The sequence below is a fragment of the Dasypus novemcinctus genome, chromosome 24 (genome assembly GCF_030445035.2).
Source record: "Dasypus novemcinctus isolate mDasNov1 chromosome 24, mDasNov1.1.hap2, whole genome shotgun sequence".
NCBI lineage: Eukaryota > Metazoa > Chordata > Mammalia > Cingulata > Dasypodidae > Dasypus > Dasypus novemcinctus.
In genome coordinates, this window is record NC_080696.1 from 61,157,065 (window position 1) to 61,179,340 (window position 22,276).

The following is a 22,276-nucleotide window of genomic DNA, read 5'->3' on the forward strand; positions in this document are numbered from 1 at the left end:
ACTTGGCTATCTCAGCACCCAAGGTGCCCCCGGATGCGACTCCAGCCATCGGGGATCTTGAACAACCTAAAAACCCAGAAAACAGGTCGAAGTGCCAGGAGTTTGACCGAACTCAGAAAAAGCAGCTCTCGGAGGTCATTTCGTAATGGCCATTTCCATCCCTGCTGACCCATTGAAAGCAAAGTGGTGGAGGGAACAGACCACCTCCCGGGGTCTTGCTTCCCGCCAGGGAGAAATCGACATCTTTTATGGTTTCAGTCCTAAGTGCTAGCCTGCTGTTAGGCTACAAAATTCAGCATCTGAAAAGTTCCAAGCTAATTTTCAGGGGGAAATGAGAGGAGAAGTGGCTTTTAAAACACAGAGAATCTTGTGTTTCAGAACTTGGTTGCCACGGAAACTCTTTCTCCAATTCTTCCTTGCCACCGCGTTATAAATTAGGCCCCCTAACTGGAGGGTAATTAGAGCGATCGGTGGCAGTGCTGCCAGAGGCAGCTGGGGAACGCAACCCGGCTTCAGAGCACACGCTCCCCTCGGCCTGGGGACACTTGGCCCATGACTGCCTGTGGGGTCTTGAATGCACCTCTGGAGGAGAAGGAAACGGCCAACAGCGGCGTGCTGTGCGCCATGAAAGGCTAAGCCAGCGGTGCCTGAAAGGAGCACTTAAATGTCACGTTGCCGCCCTGCGGGTTTGCAAAGGGTGAGAAGCTCGGAGAGTCAGTTAAAGAGCCGAGTGAAGGCTGCGGCGCGGCTGCCGGGGGCCTTGCTCTAGGGGGTGCTGGAATTGGCAGGAGCTGGAGTCGTTATCTCCCTCTTCCTGCCCGAAGCCACTTAGCATTTAGTGTGCAGTCCCAGCCATCCAGCAACCCATCTGCCCATCCATCTGTCCATCTGTTCATTCATCTAATGGTCCACTTGAACATCCATCCACCCATCATCCATCCATCTCTCCAAATCTCCATCCACCCAACCACACGCACACACAGTTGGATGGACACAGGGTCGGGTGGCTGGGTGGCTGGGTGGGCGAGTCGCACACCTACACACGCTCATGAGTCCGCTCACCCGCGCACCCATCCAGCTGCCCATCCGGCCACCTAGTCTGCAAGCGTTTACTGAGCACCTACTGCGAATGACGATAGCATCCACCTCCTGAGTGCTTTCAGTGCACCCAGCCCTTTCCAGAGATCTCCTTAAACCCTCCCCTCAAGGCTGTGATGTGTTAATACTGTCCCCAGAAGAGACAGTAGGGAAGTGGGATCTTACAGTTAGAAAAGGTAGGAGCTGGGGCGGGATCCCCTGTCTACACCCTGGCCATAGGCGTCAGTGTCACCAGCTGGTCAGCATGGACCATGGACGGCAGAGAGGGGGACTGGAAGGAAGAAGGGAGCGGGGGGGACAGGGGGGCTGCCCTCCTTCACCTGCCCCACAGGGTAAAAACTGCCAGCATGGCCAGGGGCCTGTGCCAAGGCGAAAAGTCCATGGGTCAGAAACCTCGCTTCGTGGCAGGGGCTGAGCCCCCGAGAAGTTTTTCTCAGAAGCCGAGCCCTTTCCCCCACTGAGCTTTGGTCCACTTCGGCAGGAAGTGCCCAGTAAACAGGCCCGTGCCCCCGGCCTGGGGCCGTTGCCCTCCTCGTCGCCTTCGCCTCCTCTCAAAGCGCCCCCTCCCAGAACTGTGCTGGTGGTTGCTGGTCTCCTGGACCCCCAGACTCCCACATCCAGGGGGTCTGGGTCAATACAAGGGGGAGGGGATGTGCTCACAGAGCACGCCCCATGGCCGGGTGCTGTGCCGGGGGCTCGAGTGGACCCTGCCAACATCCTGTGGGGGGTTGTGGAGGAAGAGACTGAGGTTCAGAGCGGTGAGATCGCTTTCCCCAGGCCACCCAGTTCGTTGGCAAGGAACAGAGTCTTGTCCTGAACCCGCCACCAACAGACGCGCTTCCCACGGTGGAGAGGAGCGGGGCTGAGCATGCTTTGGGCTCGGTGAGCAGCTGTGTGACCTTGGGCTAGCTGCTCAGCCTCCCTGGACCTCCAGTCCCCGTTGTGGGGTTGGAGCGCTCAGAGCAGGGGCGCGCGGCCCGTACGCCGCGGCGTGAAGCTCCTCGGGCAGGAGAGCGCTGCCGTGGCACGCGCGGGTGTGAGCGTGGCAGCGCCACCACTGCGGGGTCCAGAAGCCAAGCCAAGCGCAGCACCCGAGAGAGGGGAGGGGCTGTGGCCCCGAAACGGACCTCGGTCAGCACCGCCATCATTCAGAGGCGGGAAGGGCCCCCGAAGCCGCGGTGGCAGCAAATTGCTGTCCCAGGAGGCCGGCCACGTGGCAGAGTCAGGTGTGAGCAGGGACCTGGGGAAGGGGGCTGTGGTGCATCCTTCAGGCCCCTCTTACGGGCAGAGCCTGGGGACACACGCTGTGACCTGCAGGCACTGGTGAGCCACCGCAGCCAGGGACGGTGTCACCTGATCCCCTCCCTCCCCAGGTGCCAGCCCCAGGCCCAGCGTCCAGCTGACATCTGCTGGTGACCGTCAGAACTGACACGACGGTGGCCCCCATAGGAGGAGGGGCTGCCCCTGCCAGTCCCCAAGCCGTCCTCAGAGGCGGCGAGGACCCCCGTGCCCTGCCTACGGGGCAGGGGCGGGAGCTGGGGTCGGACCCCAGGCGTTTGTCCTGAGGGCCGCCCCCCTTCTCCACCTCCCCGACCACCTGCTGGCCTGGACGGAAGAGCCTTGCCAGGGTCACCAACGCGCCTGGCGGGTGAAGCTGGCGCAGCCCCGGCCTGCCTATCTAGCGTTGTCTCTGCGGCCGGCACGGCGGGGCCTGGGGCACGCGCGCAAGCGGGAGACACCCCCGGGCTTTGCAGAGCTGAGCTTCTGCCCCCAGCCCCTGCCCAAGAATCTGCCCCACAAACCCATTGAAGTGGCTCTTGGAACCCCGAGTCAAACACCGTAACACTTGCTTCTTCCAGGATAAAAACAACATCTACACCCTCCTGAGTGCCCCCAGCTGCCCAGGTGCCCGCCCTCTCTCCCAGTTTCTCCTTGCATCCTCCCCAGAGCCCTCAAGGGCTGCCTTCCACCCTTCTGAGGATGAGAAAACTGGGGCATTCGCTGAGGGCACCCCATCTCTCTCGTCCCTTCAAGCATCTCCTGATCGCCCCCAGCAGCGGCAAGTGTCCTCTCCACGCACACCAGCTGGCCCGTCCATCCTGCTTAGACCCCTCCTTGGAGAGCCCATGGAGGCGGAGGGGGCACTGTGCCCCCCCGCTCCAGTCTACACCTAGGGAAACTGAGGCACAGAGCTGGGCAGGGGCTGATCTGCGGGCTCCCAGTCTCTCCCTGGCTGCAGGCAGCCAGGGAGAGGCATCCAAGGTCACGCGGAGCCGCCGCCACTGCGGCAAGACGACGATGGCGTTCTGCCTTCAAGTCAGGTCCTCTCCATCACGACGCGCCGCCGAGGGGCGGGCGGGCGTGGGGGGCGGCGGGGCCTCTTTAATTCATGAGTTACTGGCAGAAGCACCGTCTCGGGGGAAGATTGATGGCCGCTGCAGGTATTGGTGGGCGGATTCATAAAGCTGTCTGCGGCCGTAAATCAGATGAATATTCACGGCCCGCGCGGGAGCAGCTCCAGCGGGCGATGAAAGATGGATGTGGCCGCGGGGAGGCGGGGGCCGTGGCCTCAGGAGCCCCCAGCCCGGCTCGAGGTCCTCTCCGCTCGCACAGAGCTCCTGCCTGCGAAGCCTGGGCCGCTGGAAAGGGAGAGGAGAGGGGATTGGGCACCCCAAAGGCGCCTGCAGACCCCGTTTCAACAGCACTTCAACATGCCCAAGTCACGCTCAGTGGAACACGCGGGTCTGAGGTGTCATGTGTGATGAGGTTTGACAAAGGCGCACACCTGTGTGTACCCAACGCCCAGCGCAAGTTCCAGAACATTCCATCACCCTGGAAGTTCCTTCCCTATGAATCCTCCTGGCCCCAGTCCTCACGGTCTCGCTAGATAAGAGACCAGGACTTGCTTTCTCCACGATGGCCGTGGGACCATGGGGTAGACACAGACCCGTGCAGTGTGTGCCTTCGCATCGGCCTCCTCTTGCTCGACAGCGGCTTGGTCCACGGGGCTGCAGCTCAGCAGCTCATACCTAGACTCCCCTGTGCAGTGTGCGCGGGTCCCTGGAGGAGCTGCCACCTCCCGTTCAGGCCTACTGGGCTGTCTCCAGTTGGGTCTGTTTTGAACAAGGCTGCCGTGAGCCTTTCCTGGACTGGCCGCCTGGGCACTTTCTCTTGGGAAGTGGAACCTACCTGCAGCTGCCAGGCCCTGGGGCAGGTGCAGGGGCCCTAAGGCAGGTGCAGGGGTCCTGGGGCAGGTGCAGGGGCCCTGAGGCAGGTGCAGGGGCCCTGGGGCAGGTACAGGGGCCTTAGGGCAGGTGCAGGGGTCCTGGAGCAGGTGCATGGGCCCTGGGGCAGGTGCAGGGACCCTGGGGCAGGTGCAGGGGCCCTAGGGCAGGGGCTTGGGTGATGCTGTAAGAAATGGCCTCACAGACTCCCTGGGGCTGGACCACTTTGCCCCCCTGCCAGCAGCGGGTGAGTGTTCGGGGAGCCTGCATTCTCGTGACATCCACGCTGCGGGGTTTCCACGGCAGCTCATCGGGAGACCCCTTTTTCTAATTCGCAGGCTACCGGTCCTCAAGAAGGGCAGCCGATGGGGAGGGCCGGATCTCTAGGATCTTCCCTCCAAGAGGGGTAAAGCTTTTTTGTGGGATACGACCTCTCTTTCTTTTTTTTGTAAGGAGTTACCAGAGATTGAACCTAAGACCTTGTACGTGGGAAGCAGGTGCTCAGACGCTGAGCTACATCTGCTCCCCATGCCCTCTCGTAAACCCTCCCATGGTGTCCCAGCTCCTCTCAGTGCCTCTGTGCCTTCGTCTCAGGCCACCGCCCCACCTCTTAGCTGCACTCCAGCCTGCTGGCCTTGAGTCAGGCTCCACCCCAGGACGTTCGCACAGGCTGCTCCTTCTGCCTCCATCACTCTTTGCATGGCCATTTCCTACTCATCTCTAAGACTCGGCTCAGATGTCACCTTCTCATGAGGCCCTTGCCGGACCATCCACCTAGAGCACCTTCCCCAAAGCAGGCCCCAAACCTCACCCTGGAGCAGAGAGGCAAACTGGGGTGGGGGAGACAGAGGGAGGTGAGAGAAGGATGTCACTCCTGCCGTGCCATGCCAGCACCTCTGCTGCAGAGGGGCCCCGAGCAGGCTGCTGCCAAGGGCAGCTCCCTGTGCCCTCGGGAAGACCTTGTGCTGGGGCTCTGGTGAACTTGCTCTGTGACCCCGGGTGGGGCCCTTGCCCTCTCTGGGCTTCGGTCCCCAGATAACCACGGCGTTGAGCTATGTGGTGGCTGTTTTTCCTGTCTACGCATGTGGGTAGATCAGAGAGAAGCCCTGGCTGCGCCTGAACCTGGAGGGTGATCAGGTCAAGAGGCCTCCCTAGAGACACCTGCCTTCTCTCTCTCCGCCCCTCTGCCTCCTCTGCGGCTGCACTGTCTCCCTCTGCTCCATTCCTGAGACCCCGAGAATGCCAAGGCTGCCTTCAAGTCTGCGGGGACCCTACAGATGAGGAAAGGGGCGCTCGGCAAGGTCAGGCACTCGCTCAAGGTCATGCCGCGGGTGAGGGGCAGAGAAGGGCCCAGAGCCCGCGGCAGAGGAGCGCGGAGCGGGCAGGGGCCCTCCTGGCGGGCGAGCGCTGGGCTGCTGGGTGGACTGCGCCCCTCCTGCTTGCCTCCTTCCTCCTCTGGAGAACACTTCCCACTTCCCAACGCGGGCAAGAGGAGTGTCTTTCGTGAACCTGGACTTGCCTGCTGGGGTGGCGAATGCTCCGTGAGCGCAGGAACCTGCAGACGTTACTGTGCCCGAGAACTCGCCCACCCTGCCGGGTTTCCCGCAAATCTGGGCCCCCCTCCCTCCTGGTTCAAGGCCAGCCCAGACTCCCAGATCCCAGAGGTCAAAGCTGCCCCCCCTCCCCCAGGGTGGGAGCACCCAAGACCCCCAGAACTTCATCCCTTTGCACCTCCTTCCGCCCCGGGCCGGGCTGTGGAGGGGTGATTTGATCTCCCCTGTGCCCGGGGAGCTCTGCCCCTCTCCCTCCAGCCAAGGGCACGTCAGAGGCCCTGCGGGAAGGGAACTGCCCCCCGGGGTGACGGCCAGCATGACTGGCCCGATTTCTACACACAGATCTTGGTGCCCCCCCATTAAACTCTCAAATCAACTCCAATGAACCCCCTAAAAGGCAGCCGCCTCTGATTTTCTGCTATTGGGGAAAAGTTTTCCCTCCGACTGCTCAAGTTCGAGCAAGAACCTTAGCAACAAGGGCCCGTCTCCCGGGCAGGCGTGTGCGTCATGGAAAACTTGGAAGGCGGTGATTGGCCCAGCTCTGCTGCAGCGAGTCGGGTCCCTGAACGCTAGAAAAACAACCTAATGTATTCCTGTCTGCAGCTCCGAGCCAAAGCTCATTTCGTGTCCTGTGTTTCCATTTCCTGAGGATTAATAAGTGTGGAGGGGACGCGGGCTTCGTGCTGCATATTTATTTAGTCAATACACACATCAATTTAGCAAATTAGAGATTGCAAGCCATTTCTAAGCAGGGCTGTAAAAATAATAGCTGTACTTCCAACTCGTAACGGATTCTGGCGTGGGGGGCGGCGACTCCGTGCCCAGCGCTTCATCAGCCGGACGCTCGGGTCTCCTTGAACTTTGGTGGACGTCGCAGGCACGGGGGGCCCGTTCTAGACGGACACGCCCGCCCGGGCTGCAGGCCGAGGGGTCTGGGGGGCGATTAAGGAACACAGAGAGGGGAGCGGGCTTTGGGCAGAGCGGACCCGGACCCCCCACTCTGACTGCTCCTCCCAGCTGTTGGCGCTGCCGGGCGGGGTCCCTCGGGCTGTGGACATCGGGGGCCGGGTGACTCTCCGGGGCCGGCGGCTGTGCTGTGCATCGTGGGATGTTTACCAGCATCTCTGGCCTCTGCGCTTTAGAGGGCGGCAGCACAGCCCCAGGAGTGACCATCCAAAATGTCTCCAGGCATTATCAAGTGTCCCTGGGCGGGCAAAGTCACCCCCATTGAGAATGCCCAGCATAGGGCGAGCTCACTCTCTCTGGGGCCCACTTTCTTCACAGAGACCCAGGTTCTTGTGAGAGAGACTTCCAGCCACGGCCCAGTGAGGAGGCTGCAGCTCAGAGAGGTGCAGTGACTTGCCCAGGGATGCACAGCTGACTGGTGGCCAAGCTGGAGTGTGCAAGCCGTTTCCTGATTCTTGGGCTGGCCCATGGCCCCTCCTCATCCCTCCAGCGGCAGTCTAAATGTCACCTCCTCAGAAAGGTCCTCCTGGACTTCCCCCGGCGAGGGCGGGTCTTCAGCCTCTTGGCTCCCACCACTCTTGCTCATGGGGCTGTCGTTGTCCTTTTTTTTTTTTTCCACACTTTTGAAATTAAAGTTAATAGAACACAAAGAACGTTACATTAAAAAACATAAAATAATTAAAAACATCAGAGGTTCACATAGACCCCACTCCCCACTACCCCATCCCCTCATTTTTGTAAATTGTATTATTTTGAAGATATATCATCAACATGGTGTTTGGGTGTCAGCCCCCCTGGGTCGTGGGCCCCTGTCTTGTTTCTTGCCCTTTCCCCAGGGCCTGGCACACGGTGGGTGAATCAAAGAATAATAAAATGGCTCATGGGGAAAGGGAAGTGAGGCAGAACTCCAGCTGCTCCCCACCGTCCATTCTCCCCACATTCCTTAGTAGGGAATTTTCAGCTAGGGTCGTGGATGAGTGACAAAGTGTTGGTCAACAAGACATGAGTAGAAATCTTGCATGTGGCCCTCTGTTAAGTGCCTTTATAGGGAGAGGGAGAGAGCAAGCCCCACCTCGCTTCTTTCCACTTCCAATGGTTGGGATGGGGACACGATGGCTGGAATACAGCAGCTACCTTGGGCTATAAGGTGAGAGTTCTGTTAGGGATGGAGGGGTAACAACGTAGAAAAGACCTGACCTTCAGTGATTTCTGGATGGTACCTTCCTCCCTCCGAAATTCTATTACATGAGGGTGGAATGATTTGTTTAAGCTGCTCTAACCCTGGGTCTCTGTCCCATGCAACAAACTGAATCCTAACTATGCTCTAGTCTTTTGGGAGTGCCCAGGAAAGAGAAGAGAGCAGGTATTGTCAATCCTGTCCAGGCTGTTTTTGGGCTGAGGGGTGCTGTAGGGCCCTGCACTTAGAAGGAGTTCCCACTCCCACGGCTGAGGCTGGTCCTCCTGCGGCCGAGGTCAGAGGACCATAGTGGACCCCGTGAAAGGTTTAGAACTGAGGCAGAGAGAATCCAAGGAAGGGACAGAGCTGGGAGTCAAGGCCTAGAACCCCACTCGTGAGCAGGGCTTTCTTGGATGGCACTGCTGCCTCTGCAAGCCCAGCCCATTCGTTCATTCATTCATTCATTCATTCCGCCAACGCCCTCTCTCTGCTTGCTGGAGGTTGGGGATAGGGTGGTAAACAGTAGGACTCCTGGAATTCTGGGTGGGACAATGAGCAGGGAAGCAGACACTAAGATGGAGGTTATGGAGTGAGAAATGCCAGGGTGACGAGATGGAGAGTGGCCATGTGGGGCCGTGTGCGTGCCTGCTGAGCAGAGGCCCAAGGAAGGGAAGAGCACGGCCTGGGGAGAGTTGGGGGAACGGTGCTCCCGGCAGAGGGAACAGCCAGTGCAAAGCCTCCCGGCCGGAGGTGTAACAGGCACGTGAGAAGGAGGTTGGGACGGGCGTCAGCCTAGAAGCGGATTCTGCTAGGTGCCAGCGGGCCCTTGGAAAGTAATTATCACAGGAGCTGGGGCCACCAATCACCTGCCACGCCCTTGGCATGCCGAAGCAGGTGCCTCAGTACCTGCTTGTGCACCTGGCACTCGCGCAGGTGCCAGCACCTCTGACCCTTGGCTCGAGGGCTTTCTCGGACCCCTGGAGCCACTCAGCATGCAGGTGGGGTGGGCTGGAAGAGCTGTGGGGCTGGTACCCCCAGGAGCACGCGTGCCCCCGTGATGGCAAGGCTGGCGGATGGAATACGGCAGCTCCATCAGCCCTGGAAAAGCTTCATTCAGTCTATACTGGCTCCCAGAGGCCCCTGGTGGCAGCGAGCCCATTTCCCACAGGGACAACCTACTTTGCAGAGGCCCCTGTGCTGGCTTCCTACCCCGCCCCCCTTTCCAGGCCCCACAGCCCCCTCCCCTACCATGTTTCATCAGCTGCTTCTGGGGGAACCCCACCCAAGGAAGGGAATCAGCTCGCTTAATCCTCAGAAGCCCCAGAAGGAAGATACTGCTATTGCTCCCACTTCACAGATTAGAAAACAGAACCGAGGCACAGAGAAGTTAAGCCATTTGCTCAAGGACGCACAGCAGAGGCAGGGCTTGAGCTCGGGCAGTCTGGCTTTTCACACCCTGCTCTGGGGCCGAGTTGGCATTTGGCGCTGATCTTGGCTTGAGGTCAGCAGAGGGCTCCGCGACGAGCCGTGCGCAGTTGTCTGGGTGTGCTTCCCTGCGCCAGGGCGGGCAGCCCCCGGACTTGCCACCGAGGCAGAGGCAGGGCCCAGCCCAGACCCGCCAAGTCAGAAAGTCTGGGGCGGGGCCCGGGGTCCCCTGCAGGAGGCGCCGATGCCCACGCAGGTGGAGAACCACTGCTCCGGAAGGTTTCCTCCAGGTGCCGTGCGCAGACTGGGCTGGAGCCCCGAGTGGAGAACCCGCTTTCTGGACAGAGGAAGATGGCAGGAGAGCAGGCTCCTTGGAACTGAAACCCCATCGGCAGCAAGAGCTCATCTCTCTCTTCCTTCCAGAATAATCCACAGGGTGGACAGTTCCCTCCACTCTGCCTGAGGTCACCTCAGCCGTGCGGGAGGAAGACGGTGCACCCAAATCCCAGGCATCTGCAAGCACTCAGCAGCCCTGGGGTTGCATGAGGACTGTTTCCTTGGGGTCTGCAGATGGCACACAAACTGCGGGATTGGTTTTGTTTTGTTTTTTTGGCATGTTGAGGCATTTTTATTTTAAGGTCATCTTTTCTAAAGGCATATCTAAGCACCAATCCAGGATCTTCCTTTATAGGGCATGAGACAGAATATTTTATTTACATTGGATTTTCTCATTTTCAGGAACGCCCATTGATTCCTTTTTGTTCTTTAAAAAAATTTTTTTTATTAAATTGTCTTTCTTTTAAAAAGATACATAAACCACAATAAATGTTACATTAAAAAACTAAGAGAGCTAGGGATGGGAGGATGGGTAATACTGACCAAGAAATTGGGGGGGGGGGCAACATATGAACATAGGAGATTGTCAGGTATTTGGTTCAGAGTATAATGCTGAGAAAACCTTTTAAAAAATGTAATAAGGAAGGTTACCTGTTTAAGATGCTTAAAGGGGATAATCGGACGCAGGATAGGCTCCTAGGGAATATGTGAATGCTCATTTTGCCATAGTGGGTTATATCATTGGATAGAGACCCATATAATGGGAGTGAAGCTATACCCACATCCTGGGGAGGACTGAGGCCCTCAAATAGAGGGAACTGTATCTCTCAAGAGCAAGGGTGGCTCCCAGGGCATTAGGGCAGTTGAGAATGTCAAGCTCTCAACACTGTTGCAAGTATCTCTGAACATGGACCTTCAAGCAATGAAGATTGACTGTCACTGTGGGCCCTAAGGGCAGGGGGAAAGAGGTATTGAATGCATGGAAACAATGTAACTGTGTGGGCAACAGAAGTGTTCCACGAGACTATGCAAGAATGGATATAAGACATATCAATTACACCAAAAATATATAGGGGCTGATAGGCTAAAAGGTAAATCATAATGTACAACCTAAGATAACTAAAAATTTAGAAAATTGTATAGTCTAAAATATAAACCACAACGTAAACCCAAATGTTACCTTGTTTGAAAACTATTGTCTCCATGTCTGTACATCAGTTTCAGTAAATATAATATGAATATGTAAAAAGATTATTGCTGTGGAAGGGAAAAGGGTTTTATGTTGGATATAGGGGAGTAATGTATATTGTATATATGAATGACTATGATCTAAAACTTTTTGTGAAGATAAGCTTAGTAATTAGGGAAAAAAAGAAAAAGGACGTAGAGACTGAGGAAAAGATGGAAGTAGTTGCCTTACCAATTTGCATACAGGGCAGTGATGGAAGGCAAAACATCAAAAACAAAGCTTTTGCATTTTTAAATTTTTTGATACCCCTATTTATTTTTACCTTAATTTTTCTAAATTAATATGTATTCTATATCTAACCTTTAAACTCATCGCTATATTCCATTTTACTATTAATGGAACCTGGCAATATATTAGGCTTCACTTTTGAAGAAGTTTTGGATCATAGAGAGGTTCAACAATGGCAGGGGAGGAATACTGGTGTGGGATGTTATTGACAGGGGACACATGGTTGGCAGGGAGTTCTCCAGGGCATATATCCAGAGTACATAAAAATGTTTGGATATTTTCATAGTGGATAAAATTAAAAACAACAACTGAGGTAGTGCTAAGTTCCTAGCCAGGGGAGCTCTATCACAGTCCCTAAAAGAACAGCAACAATCCCCCAAGTGCAACGGCAAAGACCAAAAAAGAAGGAAGGTCCAAGAATGAGCCCTTGATACTAATGACTATGCTTGTGAGCCTGTGCACCTGAAACAAGAACAAGGCCTAGAGCTGCAGGGTGCCTCAGAGTTACCTCCTGAGAGCCTCCGTGTTGCTCAAATGTGGCCACTCTCTAAGCCAAACTCAGCATGTAAATACGTTGCCTTACCCCCAGAGTGGGACATGACTCCCAAGGATGAGCCTCCCTGGTGCTGAGGGATTACCACCAAGTACCAGCTGATGATGTAACTAGAAAATGACTTTGAATAAAAGGGTCAACTCAGACCAGCAGAATATCTCAGTCTACATATAATACCAGGAGTTAAAAATGCTTTTTGACCTGAATAGAAGGGGGAAATGGAAGGGACAAATGAGTTTATATGGCTATGAGTCTCCAAAAAGAGCCAGAAGGTTATCAGAGGGGTTGCCCTTATGCACACCTCAGCAGAGTCCCAAAGACAGATAAAGTAGATACAACCCCAGGTATTGGTCCTTCTGAGGGCTACAGAGACCCACAGGTTCTATGGTCATGGCAGATGGAGTTCAGTGCCATGTCAGTTGGCCCTACTTTGGAGTTTGTGTTTCTGTGTGATGGAGCTGGACTCAGATGTGATCTTTGTTCACAAGCCTCTCCTGTTACTTTTACCGAACCTGTAGTTGGTGCTGGGGTTTAGTGTATACCCAGGGGACCTGAATCTCTGGACTGACCATGTGATAGCCAGGCCCTGAGCCGCAACAGACTTGCAGCTCCTACACTCTGGTTTATTGGACTTACCCCACTCAGCTAACATGGAGTTGAAGAAGGTCAACCACCACACCAGGGAGCCAAGAGTGCCTACAACTGAAAGCAGGAGAATTGCATCCAGCATCCATGTGGAATCTAAGCCCCCTCTTGATATAGATGTGGAGTGGACACAACCATTCTAAGGTCCACAGGATGGAGGAATAGAGTATGGATTAGAGTGGACTTACTGATATTCTATTCATGAACTATTATGATTAGTAACTGAAGAAAATGTGGCATTGGTGTGGAGAAAGTGGCCATGGTGGCTGCTAGGGGTAAGGAGCGGGAGGAAGAGATGAGATGTGGAAGCATTTTCGGGACTTGGAGTTGTCCTGGGGGGTGCTGCAGGGACAGTTGCTGACATTGTATGTCGTCCCATGGCCCACTGGGTGGACTGTGGGAGAGTGTGGGCTATGATGTGGACCATTGACCATGAGGTGCAGCGGTGCTCAGAGATGTATTCACCAAATGCAATGAATGTCTCATGATGATGGAGGAGATGGTTGTTATGGGGGAAGGAGTGGGGTGAGGGGGGGGTATATGGGGACCTCATATTTGTTTAATGTAATATTAAAAAAATAAATAAATACAAAAAAACAAAAACAAAAAATTAAGAGGTCCCACATACCCCTCCCCCCCCCAATCAACGACCTCCCTCATCACTGCGGCACATTCGTTGCCTTTGGTGAAGCCATTCTGGAGCTCTGCTGCGCCGCACCCATTTTTAAAGTCAGCCGCCGGCTCTTGGTTGGGAGCGGCCTCTGCCGCCCACCAGACCTGCCAGGCTGGGACGGTGCTGGCGTCCACGTTTGAGGGACACTCACCGCTCCAGAGCTCCAGCACGCACCTGTGCGCACAGCCGTCGACGCATGTTAAAGCGATTGCTCTTTCCTGAGCCTTGGGGTCAGGAGATCTGGGCCAGGCTCCTCGGGCAGCAGGGGGGGGCCAGGGGGCAGTGCCCCCCCAGGTTGTGGGCAGAGCCGCTGGCGCCTGCTCGCCTTGGCTCCCTCCACAGGCCACAGGCCACAGGCCACAGGGCGGGACTTGGGAGCCAGCCCACCCTTCCTGCCTCCCCGTCCACGTCAGGGCAGGCCTCGCCCCCTGCCAGCGCCCAGCTGCGCCCTCCCGTGTCTCAGAGCCACCTTGCTTCCGGAAGGTGCACGGCCGGCAGGGGACACAAGCCGAAAGTCAAGGTAGCAGCTCCTCAGAGACCACCCCACCCTACGTCCGAGGGTGGACACCCCCTCACCCGGGCCGCTTCGCCCCCGTCCTGTCCACTCTGCCGGTGGCACCTCCACCTGTTCACGTGCTGAGGCCACACCTCTAGGGGGCGCCGTGGGTCCCTCCTCCCTCACCACCAACCTCCGTCCACCTTCAGGTCTGCCGGCTCGGCCTCTGGATGGACCTGAACTCGGCCCCTTCTTCCCACCCCCTCCACTGCCCCCTCGGTCCGCAGCCACCACCTCTCCCTGAAGCCCCTATGGACGGAGACCCGCTCGCCAGCTCCAGCCCCGTCTGCGTGCGGCACCTGGAAGGGACCTTCCGGAGCAGTGGTTCTGCACCTGCAGTGGGCACAGAGCCTCCTGCAGGGGACGCTGGGCCCCACCCAGACCTTCTGACTCGGCTTGCAGGGGCTGCCCATTCTGGGTGTCCCGTGTCCACTGAGGGACTGGAGGTCTTGGGACCCAGAGGGGGGTGGCGCTGTCAGGACTCAGCCTCCCCTACTGGCCTGAGCAATTCTGCTCCGGCCCCAACTCGCTCAGCCAAGCCAAACCGTTTGGGGGTCCCCACTGCTCCTCTTTAGGAGGTGCTTTGGGGGCATCTGCTGTTGCCAAGGAGGCCCTTTGAAAAGTGGTCTCCTCTCCAGCCCAGGTAATTTACCCTGGGACCCCTTCCAACCACGAGCACACTCCCCCCCACTGATAAATGTGGATTTCTCCATCTTGTCACACGTACATGGATGCTTTAGCAACTGACCACCAGGGCCCAGGGAAGCATCTAGATTCGCTCCTTAACTGCTCCTCAGCCTTCAGCCTTTTCTCATCTGGTGTCCCTTGTCCACACTCTGCACTTGGTGTAGGTGCAAAACCACAGACTCACCACTGAGGTCAGGCAGGGCCCTTGTGAAATAACCAGCACCTGCCCCGCCCCATCGGCCGGGCGCTCTGCTGCTCGCTGGACCTGGACGACTCCTCCAACCCCCAGGTCTAGCCAGCCTTGGAGAGCATGCAGACCCCACCCAGTCGGGGCAGGTGGTCTGACAAGGGGGCGCTCTCTCCCTCTTGATTTCTCCCAAGGTTGGGGAGCTCCCTCCCTTCTTCCCAGCCAGCTGTGGAATCTCTCTGCCTGGCAGTGCCAACGGCCAGCAAGTCCCACTCCCAGTCCCCCGGGCTGTGGTCTACACCCACAGAAGTACCTCTGGTGCCTCGCCGTGCTAAGGCCCAGAAGTGCCCCCTTAAATCCTGCTCTCCTGTGGGTGGCTCGGTGATTTTTGCCGAAGCCTGTCCCCGAGACAGAGCCGGGCTTTTAAGGAGGCGTTTGGGCTTTAAGCTCCAGGACCCCTGATGTCACCCACGGGAGGCAGGAAGGGAGAAGAAGCAAGAAGAGGAGTGAGGGTGCCCACCTCGTGGGCCCTGCCTTGCTCTGTGGACCCCGCCAGGCCCCCGGGTGGCCTCAGGGGTTGGAGGGCGGTGTTTGCCGCCTCTGGGTAGTGGTAAAGCTCCCCGTGCACCCAGCAGGTTCCACGCGCCCTCCGTACCAGCCCACGGGCTCTTGCCAGCAGCCGTGCAGCCCTGGGCCAGCTCCCCACCCCCACGCCTGCCCCCACCTGTGGGATGTGTGGGAAGTAAAGGAGCTGGTGCATGGGAAGGGCTAGCCTGGGACTGGCACCTGGTGATGGAATGCAGGCCGCATTCGCCACAGTTAGAGATGGGGAAACTGAGGCCAAAGCGGGCACTGGAGCTGGGATTCACACTTGAGTCTCCTGAGCCCTGGTCCAATGTTCTTGGAGGATTTGAACCCTGGACATTCACCCTGATCCTGGAAAGCATCTAGGGGTTCAGATCAGTACCGAGGACAGTAAATACGAGAGTGCGTGTGACGAGCCCGTTGTCCCATTGTACCGATAGGAGGTTACGAGGATTCGAAGTCAGGCCTCCCAATCCCCACAGCATGAGGACTTAACAACCACACAGTACTGCCATATACTGCTTCCTCCCCCGCAGGCAGAAAGGGCTGTCTCCACCACAGGGCAGGCCCCTGAAGCTCATGGACCAGGCATGGGTGGCCAGGGGAGTCATGGGGAGGCCCACGGCCCTGTGGCCGCCCTGCCTGGCTCCAAGCCTGCAGGGCCACTGTCCAGCTGCACAGCCTGGCCATTCCTTGGCTCTCCTGGGCCTCGGCTTCCTGAGTTCAATTTCTGTGCCCATTTTGCAGAGGAGAATCGTGGCGGAGCTGGGAGCGAGCCCAGGGTGGTGCCCGCGTGGGCTCGGTGCCTCCTCCCGGCCGCCCCTGCAAAGCTCTTGGCACAGGCGGGCACACAGCGGGCTCGTGCCAGGCCCCCTCACCGGGCAGGCTGTGCTGTCTGGGGCCTGGTTCCAGGGCGAGGGCTGCCGCTCAGTGCTGGCCAGCCGCCGAGGCAGGGGACAGCTGTCCTCGGGGACCCCGGCCCACTGGACACTGCCTGGGGGCAGCCCCTTCCCAGAGATGCCTCCAGCTTCAAAACCAACCAAGAAACCAGGCCGGCCAGCGATGCGGAGTGAGCCTGAAGGAAACCCCAGTGACCCCCCTTCCTTGGACGCCCTCAGCCTCGCGGGGGGCAGGTCACTGCTCTGGCCGCTCCCCTTTGCCACCTGCCTCCTCACCTGGCGAGGGCACGGCAGGTCCTTGTTTTTCTCACCTGAAATCCTGGGCACTTGGAGCGAGACCGGACGGGGCCAGGCTGCTCCCTGCTGACCCAAGCCAGCGCCTCGGAGCGCGCGGAAGCTTCCAGCAGCGGGGCCAGCCCAAGCCGGCTGCGTTAATCATTCCCGTTGATGTGGGTCTCTGCTCAACAAATTTTCTAAGCCACAGGGGGGCCTGGCCCAGCGTGCTGTCCACCCGTGACCCTTCCAATGGGGGTGTCTTGGGGGCTCATCCAAGGAAGGGAAGGGGCAGTGTGTGAGAGGCCTGAGGCCCACGGGACGCTGGAGGGGACCCTGCTGGGGCCGGGCCACCTGCCCTCCTCACGCTCCGTCCAGCGCGGCAGCGATGGGGTGAGACTAGATGAGAAACGGGGCTGGGGAGACGGAGCCCGTGGTGCAGGGCCCGGCCTCTGGGGCCCCGGGCGCCCCCGGGGGGTGCTGGACAAAACACGGGGAAGAAAGTAAATGTGTAGTGAAAGGATGGATAAGAAGTAAGGGGTCACATCCACCGACAGTCTACCAGGCACCAGGGGTGAGCCGGGCCCAGCCATCCCCTGCTTGGCTGACGCGCGCCCCGCCGGGGCCCTCGGGCAGCGGTGGGTGGCAAGGCTCAAGCAGTGAGCAGCAGGGCAGGGTGTGACACGGGTGTCCAGCTCCAGGCCTGCACCTGGCTCCTTGCCTACCTCTAAGGCAGGCGTGGGGCGGACCTTCGGCTGGAGAGGGACAAGGAGGACATGTCCTGCCCTCAGAGACCCGGTCCACTGGCCAGTTTCCCCCAGTGAGGAGTGGGGGGTGGTCGGGGGACCCTCGGGGATGTGCAGACCCCAGGGCCAGGAGCGAGACCCGGACGGCAGCTTGAGTGGGGGTCGTTGCCGGGAGGAGGGCCGCAGGGCAGGGGGCGCGTGGTCACGAGGGCCGAGCGGGGACGCAGCCAGGCAGCACCGGCTCTGCTCCGGGGGCCTGGGCACCCCCCTCCCCCTGCTGCTCCCTCTCTCCTCCGCTCTCACAGGGACCCCGTCGGCTCCAGACCCCCGTCGGCCCTGCAGGGCTGCCCCAGCCCCGGGGCCCCCCCACGCCAGGCTTGACCATCACCGGCCTGGCCGCCGGGGCCCAATCCCGGCTTTCCCGGGATCTGGCTGCAGCTCAAAGACGGAGCCCCCGTGGGGCCATCCTCAGACACCCCGCCTTCCTCGGGGTCAGTGAAGCCCCCGGAAGAGGGAACCGGAGACACGAAGAGGGAGTTCCGAGGAGGGGAGCAGTGGTACGCAGGGCACAGAGGCCCGCGGTCCTAGGAACTGGGTGGGGGCAGTCGTGTCCAGAGAGCAGAGCTCCCGCAGGAGCAGGGGACGAGGCAGAGGGCCAGGGAACCAGGGGACTGGGGGGCTAGGGGGCTGGGGGGCTAAGGAACCAGGGGTCAGGGGGCCCGGGGGTTGGGGGGCTGAGGGGCGGGGGGGGGGCTGGGGAGCCGGAGGTCTGGGGAGCCAGGGCGCTGAGGGGCCAGGGGGCCGGGGGCTGGGGGGCTGGGAGGCAGGGGGGGCCGGGGGGCCAGGGGGCTGGGGGTCTGGGAGGCTGGCGGGGCCGGGGGGCTAGGGGCTGAGGGGCTGGGGAGCTCGGGGGCTAAGGGGCCAGGGATCAGGGGGCCTGGGGAGTTGGGGGGCTTAGGAGCCGGGGGGCTGGGGGACTGAGGGGCTGGGGAGCTCGGGGGCTAAGGGGCCAGGGGTCAGGGGGCCCAGGGAGTTGGGGGGCTTAGGGGCCAGGGGCCTGGGGGGCTGAGGGGCTGGGGAGCTCGGGCGCTAAGGGGCCAGGGGGCTGGGGACCTGGGGGGTTGGGGGGCTTAGGGGCCTGGGGGTCTGGGGAGCCGGGGGGCTGGGGAGCCGGGGGGGCTGGGGAGCCAGGGGGCAAGGGGAGCCAGGGGGCTGGGGAGCTGACCCCGATCCTGGGGCCACTGAGGTTTGGGGGGTGAGGGAGGGACAGGGCTGGGGTCACATTTCCCAAGGTCCCCTGGCTGCTGGGTGCAGAAGGGCTGGAGGGGGGGAAGAGAGAACTCCAAGGGGCCCCAGGGAGGCTGCTGCGGCCCCCAAAGTGCCAGCTGGGGCTGCACCAGGCGCCGCTCTGGAAAGGGGGAGGGCGGTGGCCTGAGGATTTTAGCAAGTGGGCTGCGCAGGGCCCTCGCCAGGGAGACCTCTCCAGGGTGAGAAGGGCCTGGGGACCCTGGCCTGGGCCTGGGGGGCTGCGGGCAGGCTGGGGGGGGCGGCTCTTGTGTGCAGGCAGGGGGGGGGGCCGGGGGCGAGGGCAGCCGCTGCTTGGTCTGGGCTCCAAGGGCCTCGAATATCAGCAGGGAAGGGCGGCAAGGGGGATGGCCATCACAGGGGGCTGGAATCGGGGGTGCTTTGGGCGTCGCTCCCCCATCCCCGTCCCCCCCGTCGCCGGCAGAAGGGCCTCCCACAGGCCTAGGCCCTGTCCAGGCGCTCGCAGTCCCCTTAAGTGCCCCCGGCCTGGAGCCAGAGCGAGCCAGAAAAATCAATGCTTAACCCGGCCACGCCAAGAGGGCCATCGGTCACCACGTCAGCGCTTGGACCCGCGCACACCCCAGCCCGAGCAAGGTCCCTGCCCAAAGTCCCCCGCGGGCCAGTGGGGCTTGGGTCCCAGCCCGGGCTCAGAGCCTGCACCGTGGCCTCCAAGTGGGGGGGCCCTGGGCAGTCAAGGCCCTGCTGGGCCCGGCAATGAGGGCACCGAGACGAAGGGCCCAGCCGCCACCCTAGGAGCTCACCGCTCAGGGAAACAGGGACACCCACCAAGGCCCGCTCAGGCCTCCACACCAGGCATGAGGCGGGGTCTCTGAGGATCCCTTGTTGCAGATGAGGAGACGAGGCGGGGGCTGCCCCAGCCCGCAGGGGCGGGGCGGGAGGTGGAGACAGGGTGCTGCGCTGGGCCGCCCCTCTTCCCACTGGCCGTGGCCCCCCGCGGGGGAGCGGGCCTCTCCTGGGAGCCCACACTGCTGCAGGCTGACCCCTGCCTGCCCTATGGCAACGCGGCCCCCTCTGCCCCAGCTGCCCATGCACACTGAGGTCTGGGCCCACAGACCCCCCGCCCAGCCCCCGCGAGGTGGGCACAGACAGGGGTCTGGACACAGAGAGGACACACGCTTGCCTGGGGCTGTCTGGCCGTGGAGGGAGTTGATAGGACAGAGAGCAATTTCTTCCCGGGAAAAGACTAGGCAGGCTTCCTGGTGGAGGTGGAGGTTGGGTGGGACCTTAGCAGTTGAATGTGCAACGGGCAGTTGAGGGAGGACTTTCAGGAGGAGGTGCCCAAGCAGAGGAGCGGGGCTAGGAAAGGATGTCCCCGACTGTGGGGGCCAGGTCTGAGAGGCGGGCAGTGAAGACACCCCAGTGGGCCCCGCCTCAAAAGGCCTGGAGTGACAGGCTAATCGTCTGGGCTTCCAGATTCCGCCCGCACTAGAATTTCCTGGGAAGTTTGTTCATTTGTTCATTCATTCATTCATTCAGGAAATACGTAGTGAGCGCCTACCTGTGGGTCAGACGCGGTGCCCAGGGCTGGGGAGACAATGAAGAGCGCCTGATGTGAGCCCTGCGGACCCGGTGGAGCTGAGAGTGCAGCGCCGGGAGAGAGCTAGTAATTAAAAGAACAAGGCAATAAAGTGATTGCAGATTACTGTGGGCGCTGGGAAGGAAAGGGAATAGGAGGTGTGACAAAGTGCCCGGGGAGGGTGTCTCTGAGGAGCAGACATTTGAACCGGAGCCCCACAGATGAGCCAGAAGAGACGGGGAACGGAAGCTGCAGGAGCTCATGTGCAAAGATCCCGGGGCAGGTCACGTGTGCCCTCAAGGCAGGCACGGCTGGGCTCAGGGAGGGAGCTGGAACAGGGTCAGGGGACGAAGCCCAGGGGACCAGGGGGCCTGCGGAGATTGGTGCAGAGCCCGGAGGCTCAAGTTCTGGTGCGATCTACATGAAATGCAGATTCTTAGGCCCTTCCCAGATCTGCTGGGTTGAAATCTGCGGGGGGCAGAGCCTGGGAATCTGCCTGTGCAGACACACGGGTGCTTGGGAATTTTCTGGGCAGTGAGATGCCGTCGTGCAGGAAGGGATGGCGAGAGGCAGGGAGATGCAGAGAGAAAATCAGAGGCAGGCTAGAGGCGAGAGCTCTCCAGGCCGCAGGCTCGGACCCGGGGGAGAGGGGCTCAGAGACCGCTGGGATGGGCCCAGGCCAGGCGGACCGCAAGGCACCTGAAGGTCACTCCAAGGACATGCATCGCTGGGCAGAGGGACCAGATGAACCGAGGGGCCACTTACACTCTGCAGGGGAGGTGCGGGGTCAGGGGTCCACAGAGATGGGGGAGAGCAGGAAGGCACAGAATCCAAAGCTCAGGTCCCGGAAGGTCTCTTGGGAGCCGGCTCAGCCCAGGGCGTCCTGGCCGAGTTGAACTTGACCCGGCGGCAGGGCTGGAGGGCGCAGCCCCTCAGCCCGTCTGCTCCGTGAACGCAGAGTCCGGCCTCAGCAAAAGCAGACCAGGGGCGCCACCTGGTGGTCAGAGCCTCCTCCGCGGCCGGCTCTGTCGCTGTCAGGGTCTGCGTGTCCTCGGCGCCGTCCGGGCTCCCAGGGGGCTGGGGGGCCTGTCCTTGCAGGTCGCTTTTCATTTTGAACATGTTTGCAATTACTCAGCTAAAACCTGTACCTTGCGGATAAAATAGAAAACTCAGAATAAGCCAGAAGAAAACCAATCATCCAGACTCTCACCGCCTTTCTTAAAGTTTGCCCTGATTTTCTTCCAGACTCTTCCCCGACGCCTCCAGAAACTTTTTAATTTAAAAAGCGAATCCTCCTCCACGTCGGGTTTTGCCACCTGCCTGGCTGGCTTCCCACGTGCCCTGGACCGGGCTCTCTTTCCATTTATGGAAACTGCCTCCCCGACACAGTGGAGGCAGCTGCGGGGGAGCTTTGGGTGAGGCTGGAGGCTGATTGCGCTGAGCACGCTTAGGTGGCATTGTCAGGAGCAAAGTGCGTCTTCTAGAGTTCTGGGTGTTGTTTCTTTCCTTGAAGACAAGGGAAACCTCGAAGTCCTCGGGGCCGAGGTGGAAATGGGTTCTAACAAACGCTTGTTTGGAGACAAAGTCCTGGGACGGAAGCCACCCGCCTCCAAGGGTAGGCGGCGATTGCCCAGGACTGCCCAGGCCCCGGCTCCTAACTGCCCCCGAGGGGCTGGCCGCGTGGGCCTGCGGCCGGTCAGCCTGGATGGGAGCTTGGGTGCTGAGTTCGCCTCTCTGAACCTCTGTTTCCTCATCTGTGCAATGGGCAAAGCCCAATCTCCACCTTCCATGGCGTCGTGAGGGTTAAGGGGGCCTGGTGAGTGGCCCGCCCTTGGGAAGCCCCAGCCCACCCTGCCATCAGGGGCCCATCCCTGAGGGGGGTGAGGACTCCTGCAGCCTCGGGACCTGTGTTCAAATCTGCACTCACGGCTGTGGGGCTGCGGGAAACTCTGCGGCCACGGGGTCCTTTACTGCTCACGCAGGGAGGTTGTGCCGGCTCTGAGCAGCCACGGAGGGGACGGGGTCACGGCACATTGTGGAATCGTCCCTGAGCAGGTCACGCTCATGCTCTCTTTGTGGCCATGGGTGTGCCAGACCCTGGGACACGGCGATGACGAAGCTCACTGATGTCCTCCGAGTGCTCAGCATGCCAGATGCTCTTCCAGGGCTTTCCGCAGATCCTCTTCTCCAAGCCCGCCTATTGCAGACGGGGAAACCGAGGCTCAGGAGAGTGACAATGCTTCGAAAGGCCCCCGGCTGGTAAGGGGCTGAACCCTGAAGGGCCCGGACCTGGCTGCCACTCGGGAGGTGCCGCTGGGGTGAGGGGCGTTCTTTCCTGGGTCAGTGACCCCCGACCACCTGGGCCGGGATGGGG

General features: G+C 60.0%; 1 long non-coding RNA gene across 2 annotated transcripts; it reads right to left on the reverse strand.

Moving 5' to 3' along the window:
* Positions 1 to 6,552: 6,552 nt before the first annotated feature.
* Positions 6,553 to 20,997, reverse strand: LOC139437539 (uncharacterized). 2 transcript variants are annotated; one of them, XR_011647402.1, is made up of 3 exons: positions 20,668 to 20,997; positions 19,885 to 19,986; positions 6,553 to 7,461 (listed from the first exon to the last, which is right to left on the reverse strand). It is a non-coding gene; the product is annotated as an uncharacterized lncRNA (long non-coding RNA). The 2 variants fall into 2 exon arrangements; XR_011647401.1 differs by lacking the exons at positions 19,885 to 19,986; positions 20,668 to 20,997 and adding an exon at positions 16,353 to 16,791.
* Between the last annotated feature and the right edge of the window lie 1,279 nt (positions 20,998 to 22,276).